We start from the raw sequence: 8,613 nt of genomic DNA on the forward strand, positions 1-8,613 counted from the left end.
GAGTAAATTGGATGCTTATCTTGCTGGGATCCTATGACCCCAGCTGACTTCCTGCCCTTTGGGCAGGGGGCTGGACTCGATGATCTCCCAAGGTCGCTTCCAGCCCTCATGTCTATGAAATCTATGAAAACTGGAATGTCCTCTGTGATGGCCACCCTATTCAAGGGGCATTTGCAGTAGGAATGCAACCTGGGTGAGTGTTATGAAAATAGTTATACCACTGTTGTGCTTGTGGAATCTCCATCCTCGGAGGTTTTTAAGACCCAGGAAGAGAAAGCTTTGGCTGGGGTGATCTAGTTGGGGACAATCCAGCTTTGAGCAGGGGGTTAGACTAGACAAATTCCTGATATCCCTTCCACCTCTAAGTTTCTATGATCTACTATGGTTTATGAAATTAGGGTATACAAATCAACAGACAGTGTCCTGCTCTGTCCTGTATATGTACATATACATATAATATGCAGTATATTTAGGTGGCATAAACAAAACACAGTTTTACTTTTCTGAAGATCAGTGGCAATGTAGAGTTTCAGGTGAGTACTACTTCTACCCAGCATCAGTCTGCATATAAGCCACTCCCAAGTACTGCTGTGCTGATTAACACCTTTCATTCTGTTAAATCAAGACTCTTGAAATTACTGCAGAGTACTTATTGAAAAGTGAGGGCTAGAAAAAAAAAAACCCAAAAAAACAGTTCATCAACTCATTACTATACTACATAGTATTTTCTGAAATTCTCACTTTTGTTCCCCCCTAAAATTCGTCTCTGATTTAATGTCTCATGATTTCTTTTTTGTACTACAAGTTACATTATTCTTTCAGAGGTAATTGTTAGTTGCACATAGCATTTCCTAGATTACATATATCTTGTATATGAGGTTTCCAAATATCCTGAAGGATCTCTTTCTCTGGGTGTAATACATAATCTACATATACATTAGCAAATGATTTATCATCCCAGCAGGTTTTAGTTATGCCAGTTGTAATTTCCCATCATTACCATTTCATCTACTCTTCTTAATTCCCTTGCTCCTTCTACTGGTGTATTAATGTTTTCCCATCTTTCATTGTCTCTTTCAGAATAACTCCTTTTCTGTAATGATCTGTAGGCTGGAAGCATGTGACAGTATGCTGAATTAGGATAAAGACTCTTCCTTTCTCTCATATCTTTCGAGATTTTCAGATGAGAATGTTGATAACAACTCTTTTCCTCTTCAACTAGATATGAGTCTGATGTCATGAATGTTTCCACACTGAGACATTTGCTGGTTGTTTTGTAAATTAATCTCCTTTTTCAGTAGTAGTTTCTGGCATCCTAGCAAGAATTACTCCCATGTGGAAGAATGGATTCATTGCTCTTCCATTGTGTAGACCCACATTTGTCTACACAAGCAGAACTAGTAGACAGTTCATATACCTAAACCAGCCTTGATGTTCCTTACCTCTACACTGCTTTCTCCACACGTATCAGTAGCCCTGACATGTGTTTTGAAGGGGATCTGCCCATCTACTCCAGTAGACCCTTGCCTGGTCTCACTCTTCACACTTGCCTGCCACATCTTTGATGTTTGGGGGTGGAGGGAGGGAGTGTTTGTTTTTCTTATGGGAGGAGTAGCTCCTGTTTCATCAAGGAGCTTGAAACAGATGTTTCGTGATTATGTCAGGATTTTGCCTGACTACAGCCTGATCCCTTTTTTTACCATCTGGCTCTGTCTTCTGACTGAGGCCACTAGGTGCACCCAGCCTTCAGGGCTTTTTCCTAAAGTCTCTTCCCCCTATTTGAGATGTGGTTCACGTTATACTGCCATAGTCCTTGTTGCCCTCATCTCAAGGGTTATCTGTAGTCACTGATACAGGGAGGGAGGGGTTCCCTGAAATGACCCCATATCTTCTCTACTGAAGCACTGGGCCCCCAGCCCTAGCTCTGCCCTGCTCAGGTACTGCTGAGACCTCCGCCATCCCTTCAGTCCCAACCCAGACCTCAGACACCAGCAAAACCACAAATATCAGCCTGCTGACACAAAGGAAAAATCAAATCCTTCTAAATCACTATTGCAGCTTCCCCTGCTTTGCTGCTGGAGTCCCTTAATAACATCTCTAAAACTCTCCAGCCTACCACAAGCACCAAACAGCTCACCTTCCTGCCCCTGCCGATGACTGAAGTTCTCTCTTTTGCAGCCTGCTGCATCTGACTACTCCTGTTCCTGCCTCCCCTGCTGCCTGCATGGTCTGTTACATGAATGGCTCTTATATCCTGGAACCCCATGCAGCTAATAGACTCATTATCTGCCTACCCCTCAACCCTGAAGTCACAGCAAAAGTCCTCCTAGTAGGAGCAGGGCATCCTTATTACAGCACTCACCTTGCTTTGGATTTGTGCAAGAGGCACAATGTTGCCAGTAGCTTCTCAACCACAACTGTATTCCACAGACTTTAAAATTTACCATTTCTGTCTGAAATAGTTTACTGGCTCTGTAATGGGTGGCACCCCTCACTTGGAAAGCCACCTTTTTCTAGAGCACATAGGCAGAGACCCTTACACCCATCGTAGCTGGAATCCACAGCCTCATTTTGTAGAAGGTTAGGAGAGAATTTGGCCTTTATGATTTACACAGAAAAGGATTTCTGAGATTATCCGACCAGCCTAGTTTTTGTTTTTCTTCCCAACGCTCCAATTCAGACCATTTTGCAATTCGAGAGGAAAAAAAACACAACACTCCTCCGAGCATTTAAATTTACCATCTCTCCAGTCCCATAAAGAGTCTTTGCTATGAATTCCTGCCTGTCATGAAAAACATACTGATCTTAATAGAGTTTCTCTAATTGTGCTATTTCTTCCCACAGTATTATAACTTGTTAGGACTAAACCAGCAGTTTCAAAGATATTCAGACTTCATTTTGTAATATTTCCTCCATGATCACCAAGAACCAATCCTTTTTATCTGGGTTACAGATTTACATCAACCTAAAGGAACTGTGTTAGTCTCGGCAAATCCCCGTAGTTTTCAGTCTGTTCCATCATCTCGAAGTCTGAATATTTATTGCAAATGTGGGTTTCTATGTTGAAAAGCTGTGGGACACTGTCCCCTTTTTATTAGTCTTCTTTTTGCTATGTTATCCTAGTTTCTACCTTCCTCATTTGCAGCATCCAATGCATAGACTCAGCAGAAAAGGGTTCCGTCCTCATTTCTCTCAACAGAAAAACTAGACCAAAGACAATTTATCTTTAAAAACTGTTCTGGGACCATCTACAATTTTGGGAAGTGTGCGCATTGGAATTGTCTTGCATACATCTGATTTTGAGCTTGTTGACAGAAAGAGACCATTTCCTTCTCTTCTTCGTTTCATCTCCAATAAACTGAGACTTTTGACAGTATTCAATATTTGCATAAACTCCTTCATCTTCAGATTCATGTGTAACGTTGTGCCAGGACTCTGGTTTTGGCCTGAAATATTACTGGGTGATGCAATCTGAAATGAAGTTGCCAAGAGGCTTCCAACATTGTGGTATGGGAACTTCAACTGAGATCTGAGGGCAGTGGACACGTCTCTGGAGCAGTAGGGAGGGTCAGGAGGCAACCCAGGTAGGAATTCCAGGCTTCAACTTGGGCAATAAGAAGGGGTACAAAGATAGCAGCTACCTTAGTTTCCAGTGACCCACCACAATTCGTAGCTTGGCCACAGCCCCTCTCCTGGGCAGTGGTGGGACCCAGGGCATAAGGCAGGAGCATTCTTATTCCTTGCATCCTTTTCCCCAGAGCAGAGGTCTAAGAGAAACTTCTCTACAAAGGAAGCTCTTGGGACTACCAAGTTCAGAGCAAGCCTTATTTTCTACCTTTCTTCTAATTATTAATATAAAGAGATGCACTAGGAAATGGGTTATTTTGACCCAAGAGGACATGCAGTGCAGTGCAGCACAAACTTATATTAGCCGAGAATGTGATCCTAATTTAGGGCCAACATACTCTGTTGAAACTCCTCATATTGTTAAATATTCCAGTACTGAAATGTATATTTAAAAGTAAAAGAAAGAGCAGCTACCATATACAACTATGGTTTTAAACAGTTAAAAAGTATGCTAGCCCTCTGACATTCTTTTCATCAGTATTGCATAGCATTGCACACTGCTGAATTTAATGGAGTTATACCAAGATCAAAATTCAGTTCATGCTGAATGTGTAATGCCCCACTAAATAAATACTAAATACTCCTATAATAGCAAAGATTTGAGGCCATCTCCGAATCTCCCTATTCTTTTTTTATGTGGATCTAACACTGCTGACTTATCAACGCAGCAAGTGATACCAGTGTATAAAGCAAGGGTAACACCTCTGAAGTTAATGGAATTAGGTGCAAAACTCATGCAAGAATAGAATTGGGTCTCAAGTGTTAGTGTGTATGTTGTACACAACCTGCCTTTTCTGTATTTGTTCTTAGATGCACACCAAAATGAAACACATCCTTTTTGCTGGGTTTGAAAACTTTTATTGCTATATATTGGAAAATACAAGTTCAACTTGTCATCTGCAAATTAAATTCTCGCCCACACAATAGCTACTTCACCAGAGCTTCTGCAGTAGGATGGAGATAGAACTGCTGCTTTAACTCACTGGCAGAACACCTGTCTGGGGAAGATGCAAACAAAGATCCTAGCCTTGCCTATGACTTAACTCCAAGTTTAATCTCCTCCCTGGTTACTGTGTTGCCTTCTAAGAGAGGTGTAGTAGCCTCTTCATGCAGCACAGGTGGCAGGCCTATGCCCTGTTTAAAATGCCAGAGCTTTTATTTAGCAAAACAAACCAGCCTATTTTAATCCATTTTGCAGCCTAGAGGAGTGGAAGGAATGATTTGCCTGACCCTTTGATTTTACCATCTCTCCAATACTATGAGAAGGCCTTGCTGTGAATTCCTGTTAGTCATAAAGAAAAATCACTGTTATGGGGAATTCACCCTCTCAGCAGAGGGCTCCTCCTTTCTTTTCCCCCACCAGTTTATGTCTAAAATATGAGAAAAGCATTGCAGATTCTTGCAGCACTGCCTTGCTGTAAGCAGAACATAGCAATATGCTTGACAAAATGACACTCATGTAATACCAGAACCTGGAAATAATTCTGTACTTATGTGCAGCCTGTATTCACTCACCTAATTCCCCTTTTTAAATGATGCATCATACTTTTTAAAGGATGCAGCTGCAAATTCCATTTTTTGATTTTCCTTGTTTAATGTGAGAGCAGATGGGGAAATACCTATTAAATGCTCAACTGAACAGCAATCATTATCACAGCTGAATTCGCACCTTGCAAGGGTTTAATGCTTTGGAACATGTGCCAGGGCTTCAGGGAAATGCACTGTTCCTATGAGCCTTTGCTAAGGAAATGTCAGGCAGCCTGGCCAAGAGAGAGAATTTACCAGGCTCCATTATGGGGGTGGGGAAAAAAAAAAACCCACACGTTACAAGCAGAGAGTAAAATGTGTATGTCACCAGTTGAGTCATTTCCTCTCAGTCCTTGAATAATTTGGGGACCATACCTGGAAGATAATAAGCTTTTTGGGCTAGTGATTACCTTTTTGTTGTGTATTTATTGTGGTGTGCCTAGGACAATGAATCCTGGCATCTTACTGGGTCCTTCAAGAGCTATTCAAATAATTAGTAACAAATATAGCTATAAAAAGCCATTTGAAATCATCGCATTGCAAACAGCATCTTATGTACCAAATATCTGACAGAACAAGATTCAGTGGAATTGTTGTTGCCCAGAAACAGTACAAATCAACCAGCCAACCAATGCACAAGGTCATATTGGACCAAAACGTTCTTTAAGGAAGAATTCTGAAGAATTTTGTGTAAAACTTTCCCTTAATAAATAAGCTGACCTTATACAAATTGCCAATGCATCCCATTTCCCCAAGAAAATTATTTTTGATCATAAGTCATTTAAAATACCCCCATTAGACATTTTGTGTAGTACGATGATCAGACTGGAGAAAGATTTCACATTTAGGATAACAGAACCCATTGCGTGGGCAAATTTTTTTTTTTTCTGAAGCTTCAATATCTGATGGAGGCAGTGAGAGACATTGAATCATGGGTGTCTTTCTGTATCACAAATCCTATGGTTCTTATGTCTGCAACTTCAAATGTAGTACTTCAAAAATAGCAATCTTCCCAAGCAGAATTAACTGAGGGCTCATTTAAATTATCTTGCATTTGTGATCATCTCTACAGAAACAAAGCTGTACTATGTATATGTATCCTCTGCAACTGTGGAAGTGTTTCTGGTTTGGTAAGAGGAACAAACTTGTTCATTTGTTTGAATAGCTTTGTTTTAGGCACATGCCAATGTAATTACATTTATTTCACCCCTTGTTGACAATTTTCTTCAGTGAACACTTTAAGAGCCATCTTGATTTTTTTTACAGCAGGTTTGAAAACCCCAAAGCTGGGCCAACACTGTTTTCTTAGCCACAACAAACAAAATTAGATTATCTCTGGTCAGTGACTTGGCTGTCACCCAAAGCAATCTTGCTTCAGTCCTTTCCAATGCCTTTGTTACCCATAAAAACCTGCATTTGATCCATTGGAAAACAAACACTCTCTTATTACAATAAAGAGGAATGAAAGCTCTCAAGGCACAGCCTATATTTTTGTTTTTATACCTATTTAATATTTGTATAAAAGAATAAAAAATAACAAAGCAACACTATCAATATGGTCCAGGTATAATACTGGCCCCTACTTTTGTTTACTTCTTGATTTAATGGCCTTTTAAGTTATACTTCTAAGGGCTTGGATTCTGTTCCCAGCTGCAGCTCCAAGGGATTTCTATAAGAGCTGTGCACCCTTAGAGAGCAGGATTTGGCCTAGGATGTTGAAATCCAAGTATGTTAATTCATTGCATAAGTAGGCAGTATTTGGTGCAGATACTGGAAAGTTTCAAACCATTTAAAACATTAAAACAATTTTAAAAAATTTGAATAGTTAAAACATTTAACTTAATATTAAAAATAAAACAATTTAAAACATTATTAAAATCTAAAAGTGTTGGCTTAACAAATCTTGAGAGACATTGGCGTGTGATAAAATGATGGGAAAGTATAGCAAGAGTATGTGGTTATTCAAGTTATTTTAGGCTTTTTGCTAGGGTTTTATTTGTGCTTGGTTTTGTTTTTTTTTTTTTTTTAAGGGGGGGGTTGTTTTTTAGGTGTAAGCTTTTCTGATGCAAAAAAAGACATGGCTTTCACAAGTCTTTATGCCTATTCCAATTCCTAAATCTTTTGAACAAATACAAGATGCGCTTCAACTGCAATTATTTATTTATTTTTATTCTAGGCAATTTTAGATTAAACCTTCGCAGATTTCCTGAGGGATGGGGGTTGGTCCTTCTTTGTTGCCTTTCTTCTCTCATAAATAGACAGAGGCTTGGAAGGAGACAAATAAATAACCTGCAGATTAGTTCCTAGAAGGGTGCCACAATAGTACCTCATAATACATTTGGAGAACTCGAGAATTGACCTTGTTCCTTTATCTAGACAGAGAAGATGTGATGGGGTATATGAAGACATCTTCATATACCCCATCTCATTCCCAAAAACCTTCCTGGTTCACCTGTGTAAAGGCCAGATGCTCTCAGCCTTAGTACTAAGTGACTATTGTAGCTGGGTCCCAACCCTGTTACTAGAAGGAAGGTGGGGTGGAGCAATCAAGGCATCCCCAGCCCCTTGGCTGGGGCTTTCTTGTCCCTTGTCGCCCCCATCCACCCACCCCATGGCTCCTTGCTAGGGACTACCCCACAGCCACCTGAGAGAAGCCAACTGTTTCCCTCCCCAGCACACAGCTGTACCCAATGGATAGGGAGCCCATGTGCCAGGCAACAGCATGCCACTAGGTCAGCTGGCCAGGAGTAAGAATAAAAGAGGGAAAGGGGAAAAAAAAAAAGCAGCAGGGTGGTCAGAGAGGAGGGCACTGGAGTTGCTGTGGCTGTCCCTGGTTGAACCCCTGAGGAAAAAGGGGGAACCAGAACAGCTGCCTTGTGATAAACTCACTGAATTGTGAGATAAGTTCTTTAAGTTCATATTGGGCTCTGAACAAACCCTAGTAGTAATCTGGGAAATGGCTTCCAGTACTAGTTGAGGATTTGATTTCTAGCAAAGCAGGGAGCATCCAGGAGCAGGGTGCCTGAGCTCTGAGAAGCTCCCCCGCTATGCTGGAAGGGCAGCTCAGGTTCCCATACCATGGACTCAGAGCAGGGCTCTGGGCAGCTGCAGCAAAAGTGGCCAGGAGCAAAGATGCCTGTCCAGACATGCAGGTGCGCCCCAGGGCACAAGTGGGAGGCAGGTGCACAAGCCTTAACTGAAGGTAGATGAACACATTCAGAATGGTTCAGTAGTTTTTGTCATCTTCTTTTACCCATCTTGGTAGTTCCAAAGTATGACCAGAATGAGAAACAGATGAGACAAAATGCTAAGGCCATATTAATAGGACTAGACTTAAAGTATTGGAATATAATGAAGTAGCTTCTCCCAAAATCAGCGACCTAGTGATCGATGGGAAGCTGGGTGACAGCGACCACGAGCTGGTCACCTTCACCATCCGCCGTAAAGCTGGCAAGTCAG

General features: G+C 41.1%; 1 long non-coding RNA gene across 1 annotated transcript in view; it reads left to right on the top strand.

The window, feature by feature from the left end:
* LOC109311747 overlaps positions 1 to 8,613 on the top strand; it is a 24,975-nt gene that overhangs the window by 9,825 nt on the left and 6,537 nt on the right. Inside the window, exon 3 of the long non-coding RNA XR_002101596.1 lies at positions 8,122 to 8,126. This is a non-coding gene — a long non-coding RNA (uncharacterized LOC109311747). The remainder of the gene's footprint in view (positions 1 to 8,121; positions 8,127 to 8,613) is intronic.

Source organism: Crocodylus porosus, unplaced genomic scaffold (genome assembly GCF_001723895.1).
Source record: "Crocodylus porosus isolate Cpor-Errol unplaced genomic scaffold, CroPor_comp1, whole genome shotgun sequence".
NCBI classification, from domain to species: domain Eukaryota; kingdom Metazoa; phylum Chordata; order Crocodylia; family Crocodylidae; genus Crocodylus; species Crocodylus porosus.